At 33.4% G+C, this 13,455-nt stretch overlaps 1 long non-coding RNA gene across 2 annotated transcripts; it reads right to left on the bottom strand.

Moving 5' to 3' along the window:
• Window positions 1-2,634: 2,634 nt before the first annotated feature.
• Window positions 2,635-7,551, bottom strand: LOC107863028. Of its 2 annotated transcripts, none has more exons than XR_007055649.1 (3): window positions 6,867-7,551; window positions 5,922-6,116; window positions 2,635-2,995 (listed from the first exon to the last, which is right to left on the bottom strand). It is a non-coding gene; the product is annotated as an uncharacterized LOC107863028 (long non-coding RNA). The 2 variants fall into 2 exon arrangements; XR_007055648.1 differs by having other exon boundaries at window positions 5,999-6,116; window positions 6,867-7,538.
• Between the last annotated feature and the right edge of the window lie 5,904 nt (window positions 7,552-13,455).

The following is a 13,455-nucleotide window of genomic DNA, read 5'->3' as shown; positions in this document are numbered from 1 at the left end:
CGGTCGTTGTAACAAAGGTATGATATATAATTGTTATCTTTATTTGTTGATGGTTTAATGTATGGTAATATGCTAGCAGACGTCTTGAAAAAGTTAATGTATAGAAGTTGGGTTTTGGGGAATTTAATCATAAAATTTTGAATGTATAACATATGATTATACATTCGAGCGAATGTATAATGAAATGGTGTTAGGCCCAAAATTTTTATTTTTACTGAAATTATGATTTGTAGAACTTTTGTATAATACAATGACTCGGTGTAAAGATTTGATGCAGATATGTACTGCACTGTCGTAACATAGACTGCAAGTGAGTGTTGAAGGCGTCTTGTATGAATTATTCGGAAATGTTTTTGATAAAAAGATTTGATTCGAGGCATACTTGCATTCTTAGCGATAGAGTTGCTGAATAATTTGGTTGCGACAATAGATTTTGTGAGTGAATTTACAGCACCAAAATTAATTAATCGCAAGAGAATACACACACCAGCGGACATAATTGAAGAGATGAAGGTTGTTTACGGAGTTGATATTAACTACATGAAAGTTTGACGCGCAAAAGAGAAGGTGATTGCGATGCTTAGAGGTGGACCAGCAGATGGATATCGAAAAATTCCCCGTTATATCTATATGCTGAACCAAATGTATCTGAAATCGCACATTCGGATGCATAAGACATTAGATAACGAGTTTAAATACTTGTTTATTGCCTTACATCCCATGATAAGAGGTTTTGAATTTTGTCGACCTGTCGTGGGTGTATATACTATGTAATTTGATAACTATTATAGTAAATAGTTGTTGAAACGTAATGTGTATTACACAATTATACATTAAACTTTCATATATAAGTAACGCTTGACATACTATTTTACTTTAGAGTAAATACATAACTACCCCCTGATGTTGGCCGAGATTTTCAAAAAGACACTTAAACTTTGAATTCGACCTATTACCCCAGTTCTTCTTTATTCCTTTGCAAATACACCATTTTTCGTTGAATTTCAATCACACCAAAGAGAGTGCAATGCATGCGCCAATCAGGTGTTGCCACATGTAAATACGTTTAATTTCATTTTTTTTATATTTTTTAATAAAATTTTCCTTTTAATTTTATTTATCAATTAATCAATTTTAATTTCTTCTTCTCCAATTCTCCATTAATCAATCTTCATATCTTCTTCCTCAATTCTCCATTAATAAATCTTCATTTCTTCTTCCCCAATTCTCCATTAACAGCCATTGCTCCCTTTTTCTTTTCTTTTTTCCCAATTCTCCATTGAAGCTAGAAAATTTCAGAAAAAAAAAATTCTCCTTAATGAATCAAACTAGTGGGATACAAAATCATGTATTGACTTAAATATTTTCTTTATTTGTTTAAAAGTTGTGAAATCAAGTTTCCTTTTTGTGATTAAATTTATTTTCCATCTTCAACACCATTTGCTTGAATCATAAAACTCCATTAATGGATCTTTAATGGAGAAGTTGAAGAAGACAATGGTATTGAAATCTCATTACTCATTAGTACGGAGTAATTTCTTCCTTCTTCTTCTTCTCCATCAATCTTCATTAATGGTTTATGAATATTTGATGGAAATTAAAAGTTTTAACTTTGGAGAAAATCGAGTGACACAATTAATGGAGATTAATGGAAAAGAAAAAGAAAAAGAAGAAGAAGAAAAAGAAGAAGGAGGAGGAGGAGGAGGAGGAGGAGGAGGAGGAGGAAGTAGAAGAAGAAACGAAGGAAGAAGATGAAAAATGAAGAAAAAAATGAAGAAGATGACAAATGAAGAAGATGAAATAAAGGAAGAAGATGGAAAATGAAGAAAAAAGAAAACTAAAATATAAAATTTAAAAAGTGAGTCCTTTTTATTACACACGGCACATTTTAATTCGATGGTTCAAATTTTATTTTTCATTCACGCGCTTCAGGTGCGTGTAGATACGCAGGGTCAAAATTTTGGTCAAAATAGTGCATTTACAACAGTTTAGGTAAGATTCATGGGGTAATAGGTTGAAAATATAGTTTAAGTATCTTTTTTAAAATCTCGGCCAACATTAGGGGGGGTAATTATGCATTTACTCTTTACTTTATTAACATGCATGATGTTTTACTGATAACAATGACTTTTAACTGACCACATGTATTATTTTCTATTTAAACAACGTAAGAAATGAAAAACTTATGTAACATAATTCGTGAAAATTTAAGTTGCCTTTTTCATTTTGTTTTATGTGTATGGTTATAGATTATACTTTCGGGTAAATGTATGATACATTCACAAAGTATTTAATATAAAAATACATTAAAAGTATGTTAATAAATGATATAGTGTTATAGTTTTTAAATATGTATGACGTTAAATATTTTCTTTATTTTCTATTAAGTCATGAACGTTTAATATGTATGATGTTATGTAATACATAAGTTTTAATGTATGAGACATTTGTTCAATATATTATTAACTTATAGCATAATTTACCTACTGCTAAAAATTCAATATGTTGATATACAATAACACATTATTTTGTAATTTAATTTTATACGTTATATATAATAAACTGTAAGGCAAACTCAATAACTACCAAACTATATTAGTAACATTACAATATAGTGTAAGTAATTGCAAAACATTTCTTCAGAAGATATGTATGTATAATAAAAATAAGGAAATTCATAAAATGTTAATTACCATCCAAAAAGTAACACTGTAACCGTTTAAGATAAAAAACTTAGTTGTTTCAATGACGACTATTATAAAAAAATTCTACTCTAAAGTAACAAGTGCACTTTCATCAATTGTTTGAAGATAACTATTTCTCGGATCTTTATTATCACTCGTGTATCCTTCCTTCTTTTGCCTTTGTCATTCCTTAATGGCATAGTAATAAAGCATAGTGTGCACATTAAGTTCCAGCATCAAACCCACATGAATGGACTTGCTGCCCTTCACTTAATATTTCTGCATAGGCAGACACAAAGACGTCACAATTCCTGATTAAAAGAAAAAACGATGAAGTAACAGTCCGTTCAATAATTATAACATCGTTATACATGTAAAAAAATCAAATATACTTAAATGGTTCAATCGGTATTTCATGTCCTGAAAAAATAAAATCAGGCCCTAATTACATAACAGTTACACATGAGTGATGATAACTTATACATTTAAAAAATAAATCAGATCATAATTAAACAACAGTTAGACATGTATGAGGGTAACTTATGCATTTAAATAATAAACTACAGTAATGTATGTCATAATACACAATTTCACCTTAAATATGTATGACTTATAAGCTTGTTAGATTGTATAATGTTACCTTTCAAAATAAGTAATGTATAATGACTGATATATTATAACTTATACATTATAATGTAATATTCCATAATGTATAATATCACACTATTAAGTGCAAAACTTTGGCTAAAGTAAGAATGTATAATGTCACCTTATACAATATTAAAAAGTGCAAAACTTTGATCAAAGTAAGAATATATAATGTCACCTTATACAATATTTAAACATTCACAACGTATAATTCCACTTATTACAATAACTGCCTCTTTTATGTGCATCTTCTTATTGTATAATATAATTGAACATAAAGCAGAAAACTAATATTAGACATTAGTCTGATAAATAAAATAATGTATAGTCAAATAATATAAATGTATAATATCAAATGCTGGAGAGAGGTAATTAAGCGGGACATGGAGCAGTTACAGCTCACTGAGGACATGACCCTAGATAGAAAGATCTGGAGGATGCGGATTAGGATAGAAGGCAAGTGTCAGTTTGAGTCGTGGGGTAAAACATTACTTGGTAGATGTATTATTCTTACTAGGACACTTTGTTGCATGCCTTATTACGAATGTGGTTACTATTCTTTGTTTATTATTCCTTGTGGGTGGCGTATTTATATCTTGACATCTTGTTCCATGCTTTATTAAGTATTTGTTTATTACTCCTTGTTTTGAGCCGGGGATCTATTGGAAACAGTCTTTCTACTTCTCCTGAAGTAGTGGTATGGACTGCGTACATCCTACCCCGCAGATCTCACTAGGTGGGAATACACTGGGATTGTTGTTGTTATTGTATAATATCAAATATGCGAGGACCAAAACCAACAAAAATATTTTGTTATTGAGCATCTAACTGACTAAATCCTAAACTAAAGCTAGAACGAAAATCCATTACTAAATTTATACTATATTGATTAAGCAATCGCAACTATAAACAAGAAATTAAAAGATCTGACTTGTATCATATGAAAAAAATGAAAAAATGCAACTAACAAACTAGAATGAGATTGCAAAATAAGGTAATTTCATAAAAATCAATATGCAACCAAACAAGAATCCGAATAAAAACTAACAACATTAAAATAAAAATACAAAAATCTGACTTTTAATAATTGGAAAAAAAAGATATTATCGAACCATCACACTGAAATGAATTTGCAAAAATAATTAATTTCATAAAAAAACAAACATGCAACCAAAAATCGAACCATATTTTGATTTGGTAAAGTTAAAAAAAAAATTAAAAATTAGTGAATAAAATCAGTAAGTTCAATAAATGTTTGATAATTTATAAATTGGTAACCTCTAAATATACAATTGCTTTAATTTGAGTGTGAAAAAGGGTATTCAATAATAGAGGAACAATCGATTGTTTAATGAAAGAAAAAAGGAACAAATATGGTAAAGAGAAAGAAAGTAAAGAATTGTTAAATGAGAGGGAAAAAAGGAACAAATATGGGAAAAGAGAGAAAGTAAAGAATTGTTTAATGAAAAAAAGAAGCAAATATGGAAAAGAGAGAAAAAGTAAGGATACAGATCCCCTTTTTAGGGATGTATAAGAAGAATGAGAGAGAAAGTAAAAAAATGGGAAATTTTAGTAATAACTTTGGAATTTATGTAATTACTTTGTCAATATGAGATTTATTATAATAATGTAAAGTTATCTTGTGTATATATGTAAATTTTAACCAAATAAATACAAATAAGCAACAACAGAAAATAAAAAATGAGTTAAAATTAGAGAAAATGACACTCTATGACCTTTTTAAAAAATAATAGTCCAATTATAACCCAAGTTTGACATTTGGACAAATAATATCCGGTCGGCTAAACAAATGTCATTTTATGACCATTTCCTAATCTTTCCCAATTTCGATCATTTTGATCCACATAGTTTATATACAGTCCATATACGATACTAATACAATCTATATACAATACTGATATAATATTCAACTTGAGCAACTCGGCCCTTTAAAAAATATTTCAATCTTTTTTTTACTATAAATTTTTAAATTGATCAAATATTTTACTTTTTTTTATTGTTTAGAAATAATAATTAAATTATATAAAAAAGATAAAATTATTAAATAGAATATGAATCTACATAAGATATATGTATAAAAATTGTATAATTCTATCAAATATGTATATGTACAAAGTATAGAAAGTGTACAAATTATATAATTATTGTATAAAACGTGTAAAAAAAAATACAGCTATTATATAAATTATGTATTAAAACTGTATAATTTCCGTATAGAATATTTATGTATAAGATTTTTGTAAAACCTGTATAAAAATTGTGTAAAAACGATATAGAACCAATCAGTACATTAAATAGCTACAAAGTGAAATTTAAATTCCAATCATTTTCAAGAAAATAATTTAATTTGAAGTGCAAATGTACAATTATTATATAAATTATGTATCAAAACTGTATAATTTCCATATAGAATATTTATGTATAAAATTTGTATAAAACCTATATAAAAGTTGTGTAAAAACGATATAGAACCAGTCAGTAAATTAAAATGGCTAGAAAGTGAAATTTAAATTCCATGATCGTTTTCAAGAAAATAGTTTAATTTGAAAAATTGCTTATTTCCCCTACATTTTTTTTATTTTTGCTCGGTGTAGTAGTATGAAGCAGCTGCTTCCAAGGTATACCAGCCATATATAATTGTATACCAGTGAGAAATCAGTCCCGTAGGGACTTGGATCTGAGGTTTGACTCGATGCAAGTCTGGTCTAACCCAACGAAATGTGAGAGAAGGAAATCCGAGGTACTCGACAAGCGAGTTCATGCCTAGAAAAAAAGGATAAAGATTAGTATGAAGAAGTAGATCAAGTTTTCAAGCACCACATTCATAGCTCAAAAAAAACATTCTATACTCACAAACTCATCCCGTTACGAAATCAAAAGATTCAATCGACACCCAATAGCACAGATTATCATTTTTACCAAGAATCCCCACAAAATGTTTAGTAAAGGATAACGAATTATACATCTACCGACATGATCCATACTAACTTTATAAGTGTCCTTAACAACTTCTTTTCAAATTGGAGATCCGCAACCAAATCATCAGCAGCACGCATATGAATTTCAAATACATTAACAATACTATTTTTTCTGAGACTTCAACTTTTATATTGCAAAACTCCAAAAGAGAAAAAAAGAAAAGAAAAGTAAACATGATTTCACCATTTTGAACCAAAAGTGAAGACTTTCCATGACTTCAAGTTTACTGGAAAACATATATGAAAGGAAAGAAAACTAACATTAAAATGGCTGCGCACCCACAAGACAACATCTTCACATCATTGATTCATAAAAGATAAACTTATCCTTTTGTACCAAAGTTTTCCAGTTATTCATCTCTCTAGGTCCACTAAACATTATCTCTTTATTGACTAGTCGACTTACAACATGGGATTTTCTATTTCCAGTGAACACAACAATATATAAAATATGGCCGGATTTCAACTAGCTATCGGACGTGACATTCTGGACATTCACGAAGAAGGAAAAATCTCAACAAGATGAAAGCTTCACCTTTTTTCGGACAGCGAATGGGACTACCGAGTTTTCAAGGACGAAACTTTCACCACTGCCAAAACTAGATTCCAATCGATAGGGTTCGACCGATTTCGTAAAGAATTGATTTTTCGAGTTGTCTTTCCGGATTTTGGTTACATGAGGTTAGAAGCACGCGCCTTCCCCCCTCTCCTCCTTGCCTTCTTCCCCTCAATCCCTATTTATAAGGGAAGACATTGATTTTGCTCTTTAAAAATAGAGAAGACATATCCCTAAAATTCGGATTCTGATTTGGATTGGATTTTGGATTTTGTAACACACAATCTTGAGCAAGAAAGTCAAAAAAGATGGCTCCTAGGCCTGCAAAATTCAAAATTCAGAGATAAGATGAAAAGATAGAGTGTTCCGTGATTTTCGGATCTTTGTTGGTTGAGTTTCAGTGTTGGGTCGGGTATTAGTCATTGTTGGCCGAAGTTGGGTCTGCCGATGGTGTCGGGTTGATTTACGGGTCGGAGCGGTTGGTGATTTTGACGTTGTTTGCTGGGGTGGTCGTCGATGTTGATGTTGAAATCGCTGTTGTGTGCTGTTGTTGAATGTTGTAGTTGAATGGGTTTTTGCCGTGGCTGTGTTGTTGTCGTGTATTGCTGTTGTTACCCGTTTGTGGTAATGGAATAAAGAGGAAAGGTGAGGATTTGGGCCGGGTCTTGTAGAATGGGCTGGGGCGGCTGGGGGTACTTTGGGCCTTGTCTGTTGCTGTTTTGTATTGCTGTAGGGACTTGGGCCACTTGTTGTGGCCCATTCTTTAAAATAAGAAAGGGTTCTTGGGTCATTTAAAATATAGCCAAATGGTAGGATTAAATTATTTATTTAATAACCAATATTTCAGATTCTTAGTCAATCAATTTAAATTTCAACCAAATTGATAAAATAATTGGTTAATTGCATTGAAATTATGATCAAATCAATTTCAATTATGGTTAATTCAATAAATTGACTAAATTGAATCGTAATTCGAAATGAATTTATAACTAACTTAGTCCCGAGTTTCTTACAAAACCAGAAAAATATATTTTTCTTAAATAAATTATTTTGAGACTAAATTGTGGTTAAATAAAATCTTTAACTATTTGAATCAATTTTTGAAATAATGCTTGATTAAAATCTATTTTTTATAAATTGATTATTTAAGTAACAAAATTATACAATCTCATATATATGGATACGAAAAATATAATTGCTACTTAAAATGCCAAAGTCACCTAGATAAATACTTAATTTTTTAATCCAAAAATAAATATTGTAATTTTATTTAAAAGCAAAGACACTTAGGATTAAATTTAGTCATGGAGGGTAAAAATTAGGTTTCAACACTTAGATGCAATACATGTTCATTGAGGGACTTACTATAAACTAAAACATCATCAGAGTACCCAACCACAAACTTTCTAATAAACGGATTCATTAGCCGCATAAAGGTACTAGGGGTGTTGGTAAGACCGAATGGCATGACCATACACTCATATAGACCAAACTTGGTCTTGAATGCGGTCTTCCATTTATCACCCGGTTGCATACGGATTTGGTGATATCTGCTCTTAAGATCAACCTTAGAAAACACACAAGAGCCATTTAGTTCATCAAGCATATCATTTAACCTAGGAATGAGATGTCGATACTTTACCTTAATTTTATTTATGGTTGGTAGTCCACGCACATTCGGCACGTCCCATCCTTCTTTGGCACAAGCAACACCAAAACCGCACGCAGACTCATGGTTTTCTTGATGTATCCTTTGTTGAGGAGGTCCTCAACTTGCCATTAGAGTTCCTTTGTATCCATGGGGTTGCTCCTATAAATTGGGTTGTTCGGTAATTGCGACCCAGGAACAAAATCGATTTGGTGCTCAATTCCTTGATGTGGAGGAAGCCCTTGTGGCAGTTCACTAAGAAATACATCATCAAATTCCTGCAAAACATTAGAAATAGAAGATGGGATAGGGGAAGTGGACGGGTTAGCATTCAAAACATGCACCAAAAGTAGCATGGGAGTAGCATCATCACGCTCTTTGAAGAGGTCGCCCTTTCGAGCCAACATTACCATCGAATCTTACCCTTCAAAGCCGAAACTCCCTTTTCTCCCTCACCCTTTTCACTTTCGGGTTCATCACCTCTACCCGTGGGATCCTATTTTTTCTTTCCCCTTCTTTGCAAACTCTTCATTTGTCGATATGCCTTACACACTTGTGATGGTGATAGTGGTCAGAGGTTGTACTTTTGACCCTTGAACTCAAAAGAGTAGTAGTTGGTTCATCCATCATTCTTAGTCGACCTATTATATTGCCATGGACGATTCGACAAAATATTACAAGCTTGCATAGGAATGATGTCGCAAAGTACCTCGTCCTCATAATTTCCAACTTTGAACCGAATCACCACTTGACGAGTTACCTTCAACTCTCCACAATCTTTCAACCATTGGAGTCTATATGGATTCACATGTGAAGTAGTTGGCAACTTCAAGTGATCTACTATCGAGGCACTAGCTACATTAGCACAACTTTCGCTATCAATAATTAAGGAGCACACACTCCCCTTAATGAGGCACTTAGTATGAAAGAGGTTTTCCCATTGGCTAGGATCATCCAACACTTTTCTAATCATAACTTTCTATACCACATAATTAGGTACTTCAAGTTCACCTTCTTGCGGCCAAACCTCCTTTTCATCATCATCACTAGGACTCTAGGCCTCCCCTCCCTCTCCATCTTGAGAGGTTTCTCATTTTCAACCGTTTCAAGCCCCAATTCTTCTCCCAAGAAATATAACTTCCCTTTTCTCAATATCACATTTCTCCGGTTAGGACACTCACTAGCCTTGCATCCTCATCTGTGATATTTGAAGCATTGAAATCCCTTGACATTGGAGGAAACATTCGGTTTCCCTCAAACCGTGAAGAAGGTGGTGGAGCAACCTTGTTCACGGGTGGATGGGCCTTGGTTGGTTGTTGTTTGGAATTATTCCACCCCAAAGTCGATAGAACCACCTCTTCCTTTGGTCCAACCTGAGGACCCTAGGTATATTTTAGTTTTTTATGCCGACCTTTCTTTGTTCCTTCGTTTAATATCCAAAGTCACTTGAAAGATCCCTTTAATAGTTTCAAACTTATGAAGTGTCACATGTGTAGAGATTTCCTTATTTAGGTCGACCTTGAATCGGATGATATCGTGGCTCACTTGTTCTCCTCTATAATCAAGTTTCAAGATGAGTTGTTGAAACTCATCATAGTAGGCTGCCACACCTTTTCTTCCTTGCTTCAAGTTGTACAACTTTTCAAGGAGTTCATGTTGACAGCTTTCAGAAAGGTACTTTGCCTCATAATATACCTTAACTGAAACCAAGAAGGGGGTTGCCCCTCAATCAATACGTCGCCAAAACGTTTGATATACTCCCACCATGTCGTAGCATATCCATCAAAATAAGCAATGACGTAGCAACTCTTCTTCTCCTCCGTGAGATCATTCACTTGAAAGACTCTCTCGCATGCGGATTCCCATGCGAGAGACTCTTCGAGATCACTTTCTCCCCTAAAGATCGAAAGTCTCATTTTGATAGTGTTAAGACCAACATCCCTTTCCTGAACAGCTAGGCTGCCCCTACCATCAAGCCCTAGGTTTTCTCTTGGTTCTGCCCTTCTACCTCTCATCCCGCCTTCCATCAAATAAGGATCATCATACATTCCATACCTTTCTCTTCAGTTCTCCCTCACATATCCCTCTTCTTGCATTAGTGGATTTTGGACATTTTGGAAATTGGTATGATGGATTGGCATTTATGAAGGTCTTTGGATTAAAGCATTTTGGTTTGGAGGATTCGGATTTAAGGGTGGCATTTGTGTTCTAAGTCCTTAATGCGGGACTTGGTGATGTGTGGAATGGCTAGGTCCATCAAGACCTCGGCCTTGTGAGTAATAGTTGGCTTGAGGTATGGCATTTGGTGGATACATTATTTGGTGTATGTCTTCGGGGGTAATGGTTGGGGATGTGTTTTGAGGAGTTGAGGGCCGAGAACTCCATTGGATTTCTACCCTCTCTACACGCCCACTAATAGAGGCAATTTCCACTCCCATTGTCTTAACCGTAGCATTCACTTTAGCCACGTCCCAAGACAAGGACTCAAAACTAGCTACAAGAGCATTCATAACATTATGGTCCATAGTTTGTGCATTGGATGTTTTGGATTCCATGTGTGGTGGTTCCATTTGCAAATGTACCTACAAAATGAACAAACGTTAGTTCAATATATGCTCACTCACTCTTTTCACTCGACTCTCTCACTTGGCCCTTCAAGTGTTGTATGCCGACTATCAACTTGTGAGTAATTGAGAATGAATCTACTCTTGAGTTAGAATGGATTTCGGTTTGGAATACTCAAGGAATTTTTGTACGTACTTGACCCAAGAATAACTATGAATTATAAATGAGCAAAGCACCACAAGGAACGTTAACATGAAAGACGTACTCAAAAACTAGTTCACAACTTAGTTTGTTTTTACTTAGTTACAACTAATGTAGGAGTCAATAGAAAGAAACTAGTATATAAAAGGAAAGAAACTATGAATGTCCAAGAGCTTGAGTTTTGTTGTTGGTGTGGTCTACGTTTTCTTTTCTTTGGCTATCTGGAATTGTTGTTAAAGTGTGGTGTTTTTCCAATCTTGAGTTGTTCAATCTTGTTGTTTGGTGATAATTTTTGTTTTTGGAGTGAGGATGCAAGATTTTGGACTTTCTTTCCAAGGTTCAAAGGTGTCCATCAACTTTTCACCAACTTGCACTAAATTGGTGAAACATCTTTTTGCCTTGTCTTTGCCCCTTTCCTCTTTTGGCTTTTCTTGAAAGATGTTTGACACTCTTTTTGGTAAACAAGCTTTTTGGGAGGTCTTTGTTTCTTTGCCACTTTAGTGTTGCCTTAAAAGTAGTCCCAAGACAAACTCAAAACTTTGTCTCTCTCTTCCCTTTACAAATTAAACAACGCCTTTTGTTGAATATTACTCAAGAACAATATGAACAACAACAAGAACACTTTGAACAACAACAATATCTAATCCATCCAACCTCTCAACAACTAAACAAGAACTCAAATCTTAGACTTTATACTCAAGTGTGTTAGTGGACAACAAGCCAACACATGAAACTACTAAGACAAGCAAAATAACACCTAAATCAAGACAACTTCTCGGCCAAACACAAGACACCCAATAATTTTTTTTTTCAATTAGAAGATCCCAAGATTAGTAGTGTAAGAATACGACCAGCCTCCGTTCCCAAATGATACCATACGGTATCTACAACACCAAAACAGTCCTTAAACCACCTACAACAACAAGCCTAAACCCTCAACAACAAGCCTAAACCCGCAATAACAAGACAACAAGATGACACTAGAATCAAACACAAATGGAAAACAATAAAAGATAGGTAACTTGACACAAGGAGAATACAAAATATAGCAACTAAAGAGTGTATCAAACTCTAAAACCTCTACAAATCACATTAACAAGAACCAAGTTCTTACACGAATACAAGAGGAACTCGGTTCACTCAAGCATTCACATTTCTAGCCGTTTCACAACACAAGTGGAACCTTTCACTTGTGATGATCAAATATTTAGTGGTCTACTCTCTTCTTGAGAGGAAAGTGATGTTCAATATTACAAGTGATTTCAAGAATAATCTAACTAAGGAACAAGACTAAGGAAAACGTTTAAATAGTCTATTACAAAGGTATTGCAAAAGAACCCCTTTACCCTTAATGAAGAGGTGACAGCTGTGGAGTGTTTTGGCGCAGACTTGGGTGTATTTTGAGAACCTAAGGTCAGCCCTCACATTTCAAGGCGTACACTCCCTTGGGCGAGTTCACAACAAGCTTAACCGCGTCCATTTTTCATAAACGTGCCTTGAAGTCTTTGTAGTTCCCTAGTTTGACTTCTAATAAATGGTATCAAGCCCATGACACCCGTATCATAGACCAAATGAAATAGAGTTAGCAAAAGAGATGTTATCTAACTCCAGCACATACAGATGTTGGAACATATTATAGAAAGCAATATGTTGCATACAACCAAAACAAAGCACTGAAGTGGAAGAAATCTAATTAATGCTAATATCTTCAAGTTCTTGGCAAAGATATGCGATCTGCCATTTTATTTTCCATGAACAATTGCTTCTCCTGTTTCATCCAAATTATAAGACACTACTTAATATAACACACTGTATTCAATAAAAGAAAAAAATAGTAATTAATTAATTAAATAAATAAGTATAATCACGATGTTCATGGCAGTATCAAGTGTCAACAAAATAATAAATTGCCAATAAACCTCACTGTTTTTAGTATGAAGAAAGTCATCCTCAAAAACTAAAAAAGGTTTAACAAAACAGTTTTATAAGAATTGGGAAAAACTACAGCAGAGTGACTACAAGGAATTAAAGAAATGGTGACTGTGGATTGGGATTTTTACTAGTGTATTTACCTCTACTATTATGAAAGAGGCCGAAATAGGACATCATATATGCTTGAGAAACTTTATTCAATACGAGTTCTCTTCAACGCCT

This window comes from Capsicum annuum, chromosome 5 (assembly GCF_002878395.1).
Source record: "Capsicum annuum cultivar UCD-10X-F1 chromosome 5, UCD10Xv1.1, whole genome shotgun sequence".
NCBI classification, from domain to species: Eukaryota; Viridiplantae; Streptophyta; class Magnoliopsida; order Solanales; family Solanaceae; genus Capsicum; species Capsicum annuum.
Note: the sequence above shows the minus strand (reverse complement) of the source record. Positions and strands in the feature narration are given on the sequence as shown.